We start from the raw sequence: 17,814 nt of genomic DNA on the forward strand, positions 1-17,814 counted from the left end.
TAATCCAGATATTACTCAAAAGTCATACTAGAATAATTATATATATAGGTCAGACACGTGGAGATGCATGTATCCATGCACGACTTTGCTATTTCTTTTTTTATTTTTTATTTTTTTGGGCTTCTAAAAAGTCAAATAATTCTTTTACCATTCCGGACTGTGTACAGTTAGAGATTCGGAAAAAAATAAAAATAAAAACTATTCTGAAAATATCCCAATAAACTTTTTTTCTTAAATGATGTGGTCTACATTGTTATTCTTTTTCGTAAATCGGTACTAATTTTAGCACGATTTATTTATTCGGCGAATAAAAATGAACCCAAGTCCTTGTCTCCTAGATTTTCAGACTAAACGGTACATCCGAGTGGAGTACTAAGCACACAAATCAGTGATTTTTCTGTACCTAGTCATCATAAAAAAGACTGAAATTCTCCGATTGCAATGAATCATGAGTATGTTCTAGATTTTGGTCGAATTTGAACCCACATAAGGGGTTTTGTTACTTGACGGTAGATACTAATCTTTTCTTTTGACCTAACATGGCCTCTTTTATCTCCGTTTTTATGTTAGAAATATGGACACCAACCGCAGAAAACCGCAGCATGTCAAATAAAGTTTAGGCTCAAAGCAAATAATAATCATCCCTAGACCGAGCGCGTAGGGATATACACAATCCCAACGGAATACTCGGACGCTCCACAAATGTCCCAAAGATGGGATGTGCGTCTGGGACGTTAGGAAACATGTGAATTCACTTTTATTATTCTTGTGAAGTCCATTGACCAATGTATCTTTGCAATCACAATATCTTGAAAAAAAAGGTCAAACGCTCTCTCACAAGGTATTCCTCGACAATTGATCCCTCCACATGACATTTGTTGCGAGCATCGGACTTGAACCCCATTAACAAGCCATCACACAGATGATGTCCGTGTATAAAGGATAAATTGAGGGAAGGATTGCCTTCAGTAGAATACATGTATTTAATTGCACCCGTGCACCAAGCTTGCTTCGTCTATTAGGTGCACCACAAAAGTAGCGAAGAATCCGTGAGGAATTTTTTTTCTTATATGACTAAAAACCAAGCTTACTTCTCGTTTCGGAAAGAATGACGCAAATTTAATAATCGCTGGTGTCTCATATGAGAAATCTTTCTTCTCTGGTTTCGTGTAGTGAAGAAAGACATCAACTTTAACTTTTTGAACTTCACCATCGTTAGAGTTTAACATGGAACTTTCAAAGCTCACATGTTGAATTTAATTGCATTTCTTGACAAGTCTTGTGCATGACGTCGTGCATGGAACGGAGATAAAAGAGGCCACGTTAGTCCAAAGCAAAGAAACGTATTTTCCGTCAAGCACAAAACCCTCACGAAACCGTGCAGAGTGGGACAATTTTCATGCCTGTTTGGGACATCTAATAATCATCCCCGAGATATTAGGGACGGTTTGGGAAATGGCCTGAGCATGTTGGGATTTATGCTGTCCTAGTGGAATACTGGTATGCTCCTCTACAAACATCCAACGATGGTACATGTGTATGGGACGTTTAAAAACATGTAAATTCATCTTGCCATTCCAATAGGATTAATCGACTAATGTATCTTCGAGATCAATATATCTAGAACAAAAGGTCAAACACTCTCTCACGATGTATTCCTAAAAAACGATCCTCCGCATAACATTTGTTGTGAACAGCATACTTGAACCCCATTAACAATCCCTTTACCCAAAAAAAAAAACCCATTACAATCCATTACATATGGCTTAGACTAGTATGCACGTGAAAAGGACATCAAGAGACGAAATTGAGGGAAGGATTACCTTTCAATTGGATACATGTATCTAGATTGTGGAAGGATTACCTTTCAATTGGATACATGTATCTAGATTGTGTTGATCCACCAAGCTCGCTTCATCTTCTAAGCGAATGATTAGGTGAACCATTACATTTAAGAATCTGGGAGGAAAGATCTTTTCAATATGACTAAAAAGTAATGCAACGCGATCTTAGAATTAATCAAGCCACCAGGGATCGAGCATCTTGAAACATGGATCTCTAGAGAATGCCGATAACTCACAAACCACTGTCAACACTTGTTTCGGCGTGAGTTCTCTTAAATTAGAGGGGGATCACGACCCTTAAACCTTTGCCTTGCCATATGTGTTTGACAAGTTCTCAACTTGTCTACAAACCTCAACTCCACTAAATGTGGTTGGAGCAAATCTCTCAATTAAGATATTCTATACTTCTGTATATTATTCTGTGATTTTGAATATCTTTTTTTCTTATTGGTCTTGATTTGTTAATTTAGATAGTTGTTATGTAAAGTCTATAAATAAGTGCATGTACTCTTCATTTGATGTTGTACAGAATATAATATTTTTCTGTTATTATAATTCTCAATGGATGAAGAAAAATCAATTCGTCCAAAAGGAGGATCTAGTCAGTTTACTTGTCTAGCCGCCTGAAATGTCATTACCAAACTACACTACGACGTTGCTTCCTTAAAGATGACCCGATACTATTGCCATTCGACAAGGACTGCCCAGTCAACCATGCAATGAGGGGATGGTCTTCTACGACAAGAAACACGCATGCATGCATTGATTATGGGAGTCTCTTGCTAACACCGAGAACCCGACCTCCATGATTTGGCAATTTGCTTTTGCTTAGGAAAATTGTCCAAAAAGTCCTAAATTTATTGCATTTTTATCAATTCAGTTCTAGACTTTTATTGAGTCATAAATATTTTTATTTTTTATCAATTCAGTTTTAAACATTTTCACTTTTTGCCAATTAAACCATTAAACCAATTTTGGCTAGAAATTAACGTGGACAGCTGGCGCTGCGTAGTACTTTTTAATAACATTTTGATTTTTTTATGGTTTTTCTTGTGACCTTGCCTATGGCTAGAGGGAGTTGGCCAGCAACCCTTGCCTACCCTAGATCTGAAAACCGAGAAATAAAGTAAAATAAAGTAAAAAAGAAAAAAGAAAAAAACCATCTAGAATGGAGTCGTAAAACTTTTGTCCAACTCTCTAAGAGAGAGAGAGAGAGAGAGCGAGAGGACCTCAAGTCTTCCTCTAATGTAGGGATATTCCATCTAGAATGGAGTAGCAAAGCTTTTGTCCAACTCTTCTTACCTAATTTTGTTCTTCTAGTGACAGTAGCCTTTTCCATTGCTCTAAGGTTCCTATGACCATGTCTCAAATTTAGGCTATTATATAGTTTATTGAAGGCAGAGTTCAAATTCCACGATAATTCCACGATTCTTAGAAAGTGCAGCAACTCGTTAAGTTTTTCAAAAAATAATTAGATTCACATTTTTTTTTGGACAAATCTTTTTTTCTCCTCTTTCTTTTGACTTCAGCTGTAACAAATTACTATTCTTTTGAAAATAATCAAGGGCTACAGCCACTAAGACCCAGCTACATGGAGGCCAATGAAACACCCCGCAAGTTCTACAAACCGGTTAAGTCCAATTCTCCGGTCTGTAACTTGATATAATTTGCGCGTCATTGGTGGTATCATATATATGGAACATAAATAATGGAAAAAAGTTGTCCTATCAAAGTTGTTACAAAAAAAAAAACCATATATGTCGAGTTTGGGATCTAATGTCAATGGACATAATGATAATATCTCAAGACTTTTTAGGACAATAATTTAATTGTACAACTGTGGAAACTAAAATATTTGGCACCATGGTCTATCTCATTCATTAATGGGGGCTTGAACATTAGCATAGCTAAGTCTCGATTGATATTGACAGATGTTTGACCCATTCAACATGGAATTATTCGATATAGATTAATCCAAGTCAACTATACAACACTTCTTTCTAGATAAAATTACCAAAAAAAAAAATTCTAAACTAATTGTATTTTTTTTTTTAGACTAGAGGAACTGCCTCACAACGAGTGCTCGGTGTAAACCCCCAGGGGCACTGGCGCGGGGACCCACCTCCCACGGCACCCTCTTAAGTCGCGCTTTAATGCGTACGTAGTGACTTGAACCTCCTCCTTCCACAATTAGAGGGGGAAAGGCCGAACCAACTCGTCCACAACGGGGTGGGTTAATTGTATTTATATCAATTAAGTCGTAAATTTTTTAATTGTATCAATTCAATTCTAAACTTTTTAACAATTGCTAATATAATCATGATCGGCAGGGGAAGAAGGAAAAAGAAAAGAAAAGAAAATAAAATAAAAAATTAAATAATGTGGATTTTAAATTACAAAAATTATCTACATAAGCGTCAACTGTGCCACATAAAATGACTAGTGGGCACGTACGATATCCACATCAATAATTTCCTATCGAAATTGGCCAATGAACTTAATTGACAAAATTTAAAGATGTTTAGGACTCAATTACCATAGTTAAAAAGTTTATGATTAAATTAGTAATAGCCCAATATATTTATGATTTAAAAAAAAATCCATCTTTCTCGAGCTGCTCATAAAAGCTCTTTTAACTTGGTCCACATACGACAACAATTAATTACTACCAGAAAAAGTAATATGTATAGATCAGACACGTGTGGAGATGCGTGTATCCATACTTGACTGTCATTGTTTTTGGCTTCTAGAAAAGTCCAATAATTTTTTAACTCAAATATTTGAAAAATTATAAAAAGATTATATGAGAACTATTATGACAAATGAAAGGTTTCAAGTGCTTATAATTTTTTTTAAGTCCAAATTATGTGCGTAGAGATTTAAAGAAACTTTTAACTGTTTAGATAGTCATAGTAAAAAAAAAAGGCTGAAATTTTCCAACTACGGGACGAGTCATGGAATCGTAGGGCCGGCCCTTTTTTTTTTTGGCCCCGGGCGGGGGGGTGTTGTGTCAAAGTCTAAGACTTAGATCAAATAATAATGGTTCCATGGACGACGTCAGGCACAAGACCATCTTCTATGTATGTCTAATCAGATTAATGTTGAGTGGTTGGGGGTTATTTTAATACTGTCAACCAACGTAGTTTTATTCAACACGCAAGTTTGGTGGCTTTAAAAATTCCAAGTTAACTTTAAGCGATGCATTCTAAGCATGGAATCTCGTCACTTATCTTGAAGTCTTTCTTGACTACGAGAAAACCATGTAGATTGGAACCATTTTTTGTTAGATGTTTCAATAGTCTTGAAATTTTGAAAGCTATTTTATTTTTAACGATTTTCGACCGTCATCAATTTATAACTGTTTTTGCCCGCCATTAATTTATAATGGGTTTATACTGTTTTCTAAATGGTTGGAGCAGATCTCTCAATTAGATAAATAAGAAAATAGTCAAATCTCAATCACCTCTCTTTTTTATCTTCTAATTAAAGATAAGAGATTTCTCGAGCCCTAATTAGTCAACTAGATTGTTAGAGATATGTTAAAAATATTATGTGATTCTGTATATTATTATGTGCTTATGTATATTTTCTTTGATTGGTCTTCATTTGTTACTCTAGATAGTTATTATATTAAGTCCCATTGAATAGGCTCATATACTCTTTATTTGATGTTTTACAGAATATTACATTTTTCAGTCACTATAATTCTCCATTTGGATGAAAAAATTAAACTCCTCCACAGTAGAACCTAGTCAGTCTACTTGCCTAGCCGCCGAAGCATTATTAGTACACCACACTATGAGGTCACTTCCTTAAAGGTGATTCGATGTTTGACCTTTTAATTACTATTTTTTTTTTTGGTCGAAAACCTTATAATTACTATTGGCATGGTGATTTTTTAACTCGACTAGAACTGCCCAGTCAACCAAGCAACAAGGGGACCATCATTTATCGATGGTAATGTTCTACGATGAGAAACATGCATGCATGCATTGACGACTGGAGTCTTTGGAGACAATTATTCGTTCCTGTCGACATTGAGAACCTGACCTCCATGATTTGGCAATTTGCTTTTGCGTTCATACTCTATAAGGCGAAATTTATGCTATTGAGCTTCTTTGAATTTTTCATGTCCCTCTTTTTTTCTTATGATAGGAAACTTTCCATGCGGACGTTTCATCGTGTTCACAAGAAATGTCGGTCTTCCACATATGCATGATGGTTCCATTAATGTCTTTACACATTACACCGTGAACGTATTAGTACATGCATTAATGCAGCTGAGAGTTGATTAAGACACCAATGAGAGTAAGTGCTAGTTGGGTCAAAGATCTTCATCAATTGGCGAATGTGTCAAATGCGGTTAAATTATCATATTTGGTAGGCAGAATATGATTTTCAGCATATAAATGATATGAGTCGAAGTGTCTAATGTGACCCATCTTAAATTTTGAGATGGCTGACATGTATTTAAATTCTCTATTCCTTTATTATACTCCAGCTCGATTTACATTTTCTTAGTCTTGATCCTTTCTAATTTATTTTCATCTTAAATGCACCTGTCATCCTCCAATGACACGTATTAAATGAAATGCGACTAGATGAGGTCTGCCACTTTTTTGAGGGAAAATTACAAAAACAATCCTCAACTTTTTTTTTTTGGTCAATTTAATCCTAAACCTTTCTCATTTGTTCTAATTCAATTAATCCAGCCGGTTTTGGTTGGTCAGCATCAGCCGTTTGGCCCATCCTGATGTGAACAATTTTTAAATGTTATATTGTGACATCATGATTTTCGAGTCTGATTTCGATGAGATGAAATTGACTTTTCATCGACGTGCCTATAGCATTTTTCTTTGAGTTGGCCACTCACGAGTTAACTAGCCTATCATGTGAAGCCGTTAAGGAATCTAAACGCAATAGACATGGGAATTCGACCAGGAATCGACTGCTCGACCATGCTAATCTGCAAGGGTCATTACAGCACACCGACAAAATTGATTAGAGACCGGAGATAGGTCGATTTGAGAGAGGTATGTGATTAGTGCGTGGGTGATTCCACCTAATTGCAAATTTTTTGTCGAACGGTACTAGACCGATTTTTCTGTCATTTCTATACCCAGTGTCCGTATTTGAAATCTCGATATTTTTACGATTACTGAGAGTCGCCAATATGTCGAAGACGTACAACTTGTCTCGAAAATAATCAACCACGGGCCAATTGCATTAAAAATTCATAAAAGCTACCTGGTATATTAGGACGCGCTAAAATCACGTCGAATGAAATTAACCTAAGCGAAATTGAGCTCGATTTCGAAATTGAAAGTTACGTCGTGTCACAATTCGTTTTAATGCCACTCATCTTCCGAAAACTTTTCAGAGATTTCAGGATTTTTAAGGAAAATCAATTCGGAAAACGAACGGAAATTCTGTTGAGCTCATTTGAAGGAAATTTCGACTTCTAAGCCGAGCTACTGGATGATTGGAATTTATGGACATGTGTAGGATTTTTCTTCAATGAAATGGGACTTCGAATTGGAGGAATTGAAGAAGAAATTGAAGTTGAAGTTGAGTGCCAAAAATGTGAAATTCGGATCTTTGGCTTGAGGGCTGATTTTTGGCATCAAGTTGGTTAATTCTTGGATTATATTTGCTAGAAAGAAATAGGGGACAAGGTTTTAATGCCTATATATTTATCTTTGACCAATTCCCTTGTTCCAATCTCCTTAGCGGATCCATCCAGCTGCGCTTCACGGACGCTGCTTCTTTTCCATTTCTTCGGTGCACCTTCCTCCACGTCGCCAAAGACCGCTGCTTCGGTCTCCTTTATGCGCCGCCCCTTCGAAGCCGACATCATCAACTCCTGCTTATCTTCATTTTTTGTACCTTCATTTCACCCTCTCTTCCACGTGCTGCTCCATTAAAATTTCCCCTCACACCGTGAGCTTCAAGCTGTTGTGAAGACCGAAGCCACTCATCCCCTTCTCCACTCACACACGCCCACCACCACTCACTGATTTCCCTTTTGCAAGCCACGCATCAACTTCGGTCAACTAAAGAACTCCTTTCCCCCATTGTTGACTCTCCTGCAAGCGGCCCACTCGTCCAAGCATCCACTTCCTTCGGTCGAAGCCCAGCAAAAGCCACGCCGTTGATTTCTGCATTTGCTGCCTTCACGCCCGCGACCCAGCTTTCATCTTCACGAAGCCTCTCTGTTTTGTTGACCGTGAAACCCCCACATCTCGCCGTTCCCTTCCACCGAAGCATCACCGGGTCTTCTCTTCATACGGCCACGAAGACAACTTGCTTTGATTGTTGACCGCCAGCTCGCCCGTGGGGTCTCCTCGAAGCCGAGCTTTGTTGCCGCGGCCCGCTCGTCCAGCTTTCGTAATTCAAGATCAAGCTCAGCTTCGCTGAGCTGTTTTGGACCTGTTTTGGCCGGTCCAAGCTTCTGTCGGCCTCGCCGTGAGTTCAAGTTCCAGCCGCCGTCGTGCCGCCGTCGCCGTGAGCCGATTTTCGTGCTAACCGGTGAGTTGCGTTCTAATCCTTTATTAGTGGGCTAATGACACTTGGAGGTGTGTTAGTTAGCTAGTTGGTGGATTAGTTATTTAATTAGGCGTATGATGGCTTAGTTAGATTAAGTATATAGTTAGTAGTTAGTTAGTTTATTTAGTTTAGTTAGATGGATGAGTTTGGAATTAGTTAGTTTATTTAGTTCGTGTACTTAGATTAAATTATATAGGATGGTTAGATTTAATTGTTAGTTAGATTATTTAGTTTAGTTAGTTTAGGTTAATTTAATTAAATGCTTTAAATTTATTTATTTGTAATTTATTTAATTTTCGGTAATTTATTTAATTATTAATTATTTTCTAGAAATTAGACCGGGGTAGCCGGTGACCGGAATTTTGTACTAATTGCAATGGTGCGTTCAGTTTATGCAATTGGATCTTAATTTGTGCAAATTGAGTGCTGATTGGAATTTTGAATATTTAATTCCAAAATTTGTGAAATTTGATATTTATTCCGAAAATCCTGGGTGTCGAATTTTAACACTAAAATGGTTTTATATACTATATAAAACAGTAGGATTTTAAAATGGAGATTATGAATTTTCTGGGTTCAATCTGATTGTGTACCCACACATGACTATATTACCGTGTATTTCTAATTCGAAGAAAATAGGCTAGGTTCACTATTTTAATTGAGATATTTGAGTGCAATGCACAGCGTCCTGGGCCGAGATTGATTGGTCGTGTGTTGGTTAAGAGAAACCGTCTTGGGCTGTTAAGCGGGACGTTACCCATTCATTGGGACTCGGGTCGCAGTAGATTCTGGACCTACGCCCCTTTGAAGAAGCCGTCTAATTAAGAGACGTCGCCGTGCTCAAAGGAGGTGAGACGACGCTTGGCAATGCCAGAAGACCGCCAATTTTGGAGTTGGCCATACCCTTAAGGGGTGTAATTAACAATTAGAACGCATGATTGTTGAGTTTGATGCACCTGATTATGAGATCAAAATTGTGTGGCATGGAACAAGTTCTTTGTGATTAATTGAATTGGTGAGGTGTTCCAGTTGTTATGTGCATTGATTATATGCATTACGATATGAATTGTATTGACGTACAGGAAGGAAACTAAGGCAAGGTAAGTCCTCTGTGTTAAGTGAGTGGTTGTGTGGTTAGGACACTTCCAGGTGTATTTCCCTTCTAATTGGGGTTTAGACCGTAAACTCGTTGAGATTTATATCTCACCCCGTCGCGGGCTTAAAATTTTTAGGGCCATAGAAAGAGGACCTGGAGTTGAGCTGAGGTGACTTGAAGATTGGGTCAGATAGGACAGCCTCTTTTTGAGAACTAGTCTTTTGGTTATAGACTTGTGTAAATGACTCAGTATGTTTATAAAAGTGTGGTTTGATTGTGAATGTGATGTCCTGCTTTTCTATCCCGAGATGATTACTGTCAGGGAATTTATTTTTGCTTCTGCATGTGTAATAAAATGAAAGGGTCTGCGACTCATCCTGGAAAGTCGCACAATTTTTATCGACCAGAAGGAGATGGACACGCGCTCGAGGATCGGAGCGTGACATATATTATTTTTTTTCAAATTATTTATTTATTTATTTCTTTTCTTTTCTTTCTCTTTTTCCCCTTCTTCATTTTTCTTCTTCATTCTTCCTCTGGCCGGTCGTTGCTGGCCAATTGCGAAGCTCGCTCCCTCTGGCCATTGGCGAGAGAATCGAGGTCGGAGTTGGGTCGGTGTCACACGCGCAGGTAAAAGCGGAAGTTAACGACGGTAGTGCCTCTGGGTTCAGTTTCCAGCGATGTTGACTGCACTGTTCTTGTCGTCATTTGCTCTGCGGTCTTAAGCGTATGATGCTCAACTGTTGCCACCAGATGAAAGTAAGCGAGAATAACTCAGCCCTTTCCTTTAATGGCTGTTTAAGTTTTTCTTTTTGACCCTCTGTGTTTGGGATAATTGCTCTGTGAGTTCTGATCGTGAATCTCTTTCTTGCTTTTCTCTGTTGAGGGATGACAAGTTAGTCATTATCCATTTTGCCCTCACCTCTCGAAGCTCAGGGTGAGTAAATGAGCCCCTTAAGGCTTTAACTTGTTTGATTTTTTTTTTTACATTAACCTATGACCGCTTTTGGCATTGACTTAAAAATACAGAACCATTGATGGAGTGAAGCACTGTGCTGATGAGGTAGTAATCCATCCGAAAAAAATATTGACAAGTTTCTGCAGAATTTTTCATGTGGATATAGTATTGTCTTTTATCATTTCTTAAAGATGGGATAGATGAAGTCGGCCGATCATCATCCATACTAAAAGAGATAAAAACTCAAAAAATTTCTAAGAACAGTTCTTGAGTAGCAACATATAACGGGTTGGGTTCGTGAATAAAACAAATCCAAAAGCAAGAATGTCCCACTTAGCACATATTGCCATTCAAACAATGAAAAGCTTCCATAATAAATTCCCTCCGTTGCGTTGGCAAGCATACACATCGTTATATTTTAAAGAGGAAATGTTGCAACATGCTCTCTGTTTCAATATCAATATTAAAAAAAAAAAAAAAAAAAAAAAAAAAAGGCCATGTATACAACCATCAAAAAACAAACCATCGTCATTTGGCTTTCCAAGTACTTAGCTCGCAATACACAATCACGGCACTGCATAAAAGTCCCCAGTTTCTTTGTAGTATCAATACCTTCAGTTTCAAATGTAATCCACTGAATGGATTACCAAATAAAGCCCAGTTCTTTCCAGAACTAATTAACTCAGAACGCTGCAAACCATTTCTTATTCTATGTTCTGGCAGTAATCAGTATCCAGAGGTATCGGATAGAGATCAACGGCAGATGGTAAAGAAGTGATTCCAGTGCCCGACCCTTCAGTGAACATACTGTTGGTGATACTTTCACCAACTGCCTGATCTTTGTCACCTTCAAAATGCTTCCTCATGGCCTCAAGTTTCTTCTCAGCCCTGATGGCGCCGTCAGAGTCCAGCACTGGAACAGCAACCTTGCCTTCAAGCATGCTAACCACAGACGACATCACTGGCCTGAGTGTTGGAGTCGCATCAGTACACAGCAGAGCTACCTTTATCATCACCAACGCCTACTCTTTGTCAAAATGAGAACCAACCCTCGCATCAACTAGATCTATCAAATTTCCTGTCTTCTTCAACTCATGAGCCTAGAAACAGAAATGGAAAGTGAGATTTCTTCCTCAAATTTCAGAGATCATTAGCAGAATACAGGAAGAAGAAAATATATCCTGTCCCACGATAATTCCATCACAAATGCAGTCGATAAACACCTGATAGGTTTTCATCTTCATTGTATGGTATAAACAGAAGAAAAGAACCGAATGAGTCAATACAGATGAAACATGATCTTTTTCACATATTTAGACAAAATTTTTTTAAACTTCAGCATTAGTTGATCTCTTAATAACGGTTATCCGGTTGCAAAAAAATTACCAGACTGCTTTATAATCACCAGCACTTACTGAGTATTACCAGCACGAATAATTTGTCAGTTTGTCATTACATGAAATGGTAGAATCATCCATCAATTGTTACACCAATCATTGCATTTTACTCACAATTCCATTTTAACAAGAATTACTTGACTAAAATTAGGTGAAAATTAGATTTAACGGGTACTAGCGATAATTATTTTCGCTAATGATTGGCTTGCTCAAAGCAAAATAAAATCTAAGGACTTAATTATATGCATGTGGAAAAAGTTAAATCTAAATCGTAAGTAAATGAATATTTGGGTCAAGAGGCAGTCCTGAAAACTTTTTGATTCAACAGTAATTGTCAAAACTCAAAAGTACTCAAAGGACTTGTTTGGCCCTAATGAGACTACAGGGAGAATGAATGTCACGCATAAAACTATAAACACCAAAATTGAACTACCCCAAAGCTTAATGACCCAGTTTCAAGGATTAGAATTGTCTTCAATCCAAAATCTACATGATTCCTCTGGTCAGGAGGCAGCCCATCGTTTTGAGTTTGAATGTGTCACTGAGTAGGTTCCAGTTTCGATTTCTTAGAACCAGACTAATCCGTGGCCACCCCCAATCCCAAGTCGCACGTCTTGAGCATGAACACCATAGACTGGTTATTGCAAGGATTACTTTCTCCTTTTAAATTCAGTGTAGACCAACATAATAAGAAGAGTTCTTTACCAAAAAAAAACATAATAAGAAGAGTTGGATTATTCTGAAATGACAAATGCACTTAATGGCACGTGCAATTCGTTATAAATAACTGCGACGCTCCTCTGTAACCACTAGAAGTGCATAAGAGAAGTTATATACTATGCTCACGGTTCCATCTTTCCACCTGCGCAAACAGAGATTTAAAAACGGATATGATCCTAATTGAAAACTTTTGAGTGCTAGAGTCAAATACCCAATCGAGTAGATGAAAGCATTCGTCCTTTTTTTGGTAACTAATGTTGCACCGGCCACTAACTACTTCTAAGGCAACAACACCAAAGCTATAGATGTTGGCTTTGTCAGTGAGGTAACCACGCATTGCGTACTCTGGTGCCATATATCCACTGCACAACAAGAAAAGAGCTTTCATGTGCAACAAGGCAAATGTCTTAGATAGCACATACTTAATTTTCCTAAAATTCAAAAGAAAGAGATATTCCTAAATGTGACACTATAGTCTCAAGAGTAGAGGAAACAAATAAGTGCATCCAAGTGAATCTTAAAAATTTTCTAATAGAATTTACCGAGAATATTTTGAAAAAGACTATTGTTATTCCATCTAATTGTCAGAGTGCATATATGAGTTTATAACTCGGAAAAGAGGCACTCTGACCCAAAAAAGAGCTGGAAACAGGCTGAGCCAATGTCTGTGAATACCTGGGCAGCAGCCGCAGGAGGATTTCTAAAGCCAAAGCCTAGAGGCAGAAAAGCTTCTTGTTGTCATCGTTGTTGCTGTTCCAATAGACAGCCTTTCACTTCCTCGCTAGCTTTCTAACCCTTGCGATACACGTGCTTGCTTTGTATAATTTGGTATTATTATTTTTTTTAAAATTCACTTGTAAGTGCATCATCTATGTTGATGTCATGTGACACATTTATTAAAATTGTGTTTTTCATACAAAGGAGTATATATAGATAATTTATACTGAAATTTTTAACATTAAGTAGTTGTTGTTCATTAAATTGTTTTGCATTGAATTGATTGCCATTGGGAAAACATAATTAAAAAATTAAATTACGTATCAATATAGTTCGTTAAAATGTATTGCATTATAATTTTATCAAAATAATTTCATAAGCTTTTTGTTTGAGGGGACACATTAGGTAGGGCACACTAAATTACCTTATGAAATGTTTATCTTGAATTGTTCCTAATGTATTAAAAGGATCGTGTAGGATATTATCAATCTTTTGAGTAAAATCTAGCGTAGGAGGATATGAATTTTCCAGAATTATATTAGATTATATAATTTAATTGAGAAAACTGAACTTAATTCATGTTGCAGTTCTTGTTTTTACTGAATTCAGGTTAGAGTTAGTAGAATGAACTTACAGTTCTATTTTTTCCTAATTAATCACATTTTTTTCATAAACAAGTTGAATTTTCTCACATATTAACGGAGATGTCTGAACCATGTGAACATGCTTATTATATTTTTCCATGTGTATACATCAGAAACATGGGCGAACTCTAATGCCCATAATACTAAGTTATTTTAAATAACAATTACATAGTCGATATCAGAGTATCATTACTTAATGGCAGAGTATGTGACATATTTAACATTTATTTCCCTAATTAACGTGAAGAGTGGTGGGAGAAGCATAAAGCTTTGTGGTTAAGCCACATTTGTTGAGCATCATGCTTTGGGATGATGTGAATCCACCACAAACCTCCATTCAACTCAATTTTTTAAAATCAGACTAAACGTCTCTATTCCATGCTATTGTGTTGCCACCGGCTCCTAATCAGGTGAATAGGAAAATGAAGCAAGAAACTTACTAAGTTCCAGCAATCCTGGTGCTAATATGTGTGTTGTCCTCCTCATCAAGCTCTGCTAAACCAAAATCTGATATTTTAGGGTTGAGATCCCTATCCAGTAAAACATTAGTAGATTTGATGTCTCTATGTACAATCTTCAGCCTTGATTCTTCATGAAGATATGCCAAGCCCTTGGCAATACCCACACATATCTTGTGTCTTGTCAACCAATCCAACTTTAACTAAAATTCTTTAGAACCTTCAATTGCATCAGAAGACATCAAAACTACTTTACCACCATGTCATTAACTCAAGTCAGTGAAACACAATGTCATATATATTTACCAAATAAAGCACGAGCAAGACTGTTATTCTCCATGTACTCGTAAACCAGCAAAAGTTGATTTCCTTCAACGCAGCATCCATAGAGTTTCACAAGATGAGGATGTTGAAAAGTAGAAATCATCCCAATCTCAGTCACAAACTCACGATTTCCTTGCTTGGATTTGGATGAAAGCTGCTTCACTGCAATAGTGGTGGTGCCATTTGAGAGATGACCCTGCAATTGAATTTTGGCATTGATCTATGCTGTGAAAATGTAGTTACAATGAATGCTGCTTTCTACAGATCATTTTTGTTGGGAATTGGGGGAAGTTTGTTCACTGATTTTCCAGCATACCATACAGAACCAAAACCACCTTCTCCAATCTTGTTGGCATCATCAAAATTGTTTGCGGCAGCTTTAATCTGTCGCAAGGTAAATGAACCATTTTGCAACCCTAGACCCTTCAAGTCTGCACCATGTTTTGGAACTTCTAAGAATTTGAAATAATCAACAGCTAAAGTATGAAATCCACTATCTAACAAAGACATGGCAATTCATTCTCAATGTACCAGAAAACCTTTATATGACGTTTTGGTCTGAGCAAGTTCAGTACTGAATATCTTAGCATCCAGAAATTTATTCTATGAAAGTCTAGCATCAGTTGGTAGTATGTCCTTTGAAAAGTAAAATGAGAATGTCTTCAGGGTATTTAAGGAAAAGAAACAGCATAGAAAAAACCCACTTCAGAAACGTAAGGCAAGTTTCGTATGTTTCAATGTCTCGTATATGTGAAGTTCTGGCATTTATTTTTGATGTCTTGAAACACAGACTTAGCGCGCACGTGTGCGCACAGTCGATTGTGTCCCCAAAGAGACCCAATTTATGTATACACACAATTCAGAGAAATAATCTATCACACTCTCCCTATAACTATCTATCCCTTTTTTGAGTGAATTAGGTCGACACTTTAGCTCTATTAAGACTTAATAATAATATTTTTTCTTTTTGTGCCAAATGGAATTCCCAACGAAATCCACAAATTTCATGCATCGACTTTTTTACAAGGGAACTGGGTAATTTAGCTGGAGTATTAATGATGCATTGTGATTACCCCTCTCCCAACCATGAAAGGTAAGAAGAAGAATCATGCACGAACAGTTTGATAGGACAACTGTGTAATTAGCTGAAACATAAATGATGCAATGTGATTACCCCTCTCCGCCAACAGAATACGGAAGGGGGAATATGTATTCAGAGTGCATAACATTCTCAAATTTCTTGACAGATATATGTGAACTAAATAACAGACTCCAGCCTCCAGGAAAGCAACTACCTTGTGCCATTTTATCTTCATGTCCAAGACATCCTCTCCACCAAAGGATAACTAGGATAAGGAAAACTATAAAAACTATAGCAGCCACAATTCCAACCACTATGCCAGCAGATATGCTAGTCGACTCTGGTGGGTTGGCCGACTCTGGTGGCCAGAGTGGGCTGGGCACCTGGCCAGCCAATACTGGGCTGGGCGGCTGGCCAGCCCACTCTCGGCTGGCCCTCCCTAATCTGGTGGCTGACGCTAGTAGTCTGGCCGACGCTGGTGGGCTGGCCGACGCTAGTGTGGTTGGAAAGCCTGCAGTGAAGAAAACACATAAATATTTACCCAAAACTATTCGGTTGGGTAGACATAAATGCAGAAAAATATTTGTAGCTTCTTGGTTAACGAGGTTATCGTTTTATATTTTGAATGGAGGATTTGTTGGAAAGTCCAACGCAAAAGGGTAAGCTAATAGATGGAGGATACTACATGAATATAAAGAGTATTTAGGACCCATTTTTGAGCTGTATGTGAAATTTTTGACTACGCACATTCACATGGAGTTTTGACCATGCACATTCACGAAAGGGATAGCACTGGCTATGATACCATGTTAGAAAGTTCAACCTAAAAGTTTAGGCTAATAGGTAGAGTAGATTACATGAACATAAAGAGCATTTATGATCCATTGTCAATCGATATGGGATAACACTTTAAGAGGATTAGAGATACACAGAGAAAACATGCTCAGATAGAAAGAAGCCAAAGCAAACCATAGCCAATTTTCACCTCTTAAGAGAAAAATAATAGATCCTAGTCAGCTACTGTGGAAATTGATATGATCCATAGTAACAGATGCCAATGATCTATATCCAACAGTGGGCATTTGCAACCAAACCAAGTAACTGTATAGCCTATTGATGACTTCCGGTGCAAGACAAAACAAGGGTATTTTTTCTAATATGAATACTAGTAACTTTCTCAACGGAGAAGCTCCAGGTGAAACACGGAAGTGTCCGTCTACATACCAGGATAGACGGCGATAGCAGATATAAGAGGACCATAGACTCCTCCCGTAGGTATAGCATTGGTTCCTTTCCCAGCCCAATAGAAGCGTATCTCCAGAGTGACTTGCCACAGTAAAAGTTTTCATGACTGGCTTTCCAACTCCACCTACTTCAATTTAATTGTTGAAATCTTCCCACACAAATTTCCCCTGAAATAATGTTTAATCTGATTTAGATTAAGTGTCTCCACATTGAACAAGGTGAAACTTTCAGTCTCAATAGAATGTAGAAATTGTGATCAGACCATGATTTGCAAATACAAGATATATAGATCAACTTCCCAACCATAACATATTGAACGCTTTATACACTTCACATGTTAGAAGTAGCACTACGTAATGCCCAAAATTTACCTGTATATAAACATTAAAAGCTCGCCTTCCAAGGCTTGTATAACTTTCGTTGCCCGTGAAAATATCTCCGCAAAATGAAGGTTTACATCATAGGTCCATTCATTAGACAAAAACCATAATAAGTTAGAGAGACAGCGGAACATCGTGCCCTCTTGTAAACCATAGTGGACTACATATTTATCTATAGGCCGATTGTCATCAAGGAAGTGACCAGTGCTACTGTAGGCCCAGTTATCTCCGCTCAGGAAGAATCTTGGAGCGGTAGGCGCCTCTGTATCATTGCTGTATAAGTTGCGACCTATTGTTACTTTGCTCCCACCGCAATTTATGAAGAGGTTATACCGATCCGGATGAGGTAAAGAAACAGCCACAAAGACAAAAAAAAGTTTTCCTCTTTTTCTTAGTGTGGAGTG

General features: G+C 37.6%; 1 long non-coding RNA gene and 1 pseudogene across 1 annotated transcript; one reads left to right on the top strand and one right to left on the bottom strand.

Moving 5' to 3' along the window:
• The first annotated feature begins 7,659 nt into the window (after nt 1-7,659).
• On the top strand, nt 7,660-9,767 carry LOC120294627. Its single transcript, XR_005551866.1, has 2 exons — nt 7,660-8,372; nt 9,623-9,767. It is a non-coding gene; the product is annotated as an uncharacterized LOC120294627 (long non-coding RNA).
• Nucleotides 9,768-10,946: 1,179 nt separating this feature from the next.
• On the bottom strand, nt 10,947-14,880 carry LOC104451574 (annotated as a pseudogene).
• Nucleotides 14,881-17,814: the final 2,934 nt, after the last annotated feature.

The sequence above is a fragment of the Eucalyptus grandis genome, chromosome 6 (genome assembly GCF_016545825.1).
Source record: "Eucalyptus grandis isolate ANBG69807.140 chromosome 6, ASM1654582v1, whole genome shotgun sequence".
Classification (NCBI taxonomy): domain Eukaryota; kingdom Viridiplantae; phylum Streptophyta; class Magnoliopsida; order Myrtales; family Myrtaceae; genus Eucalyptus; species Eucalyptus grandis.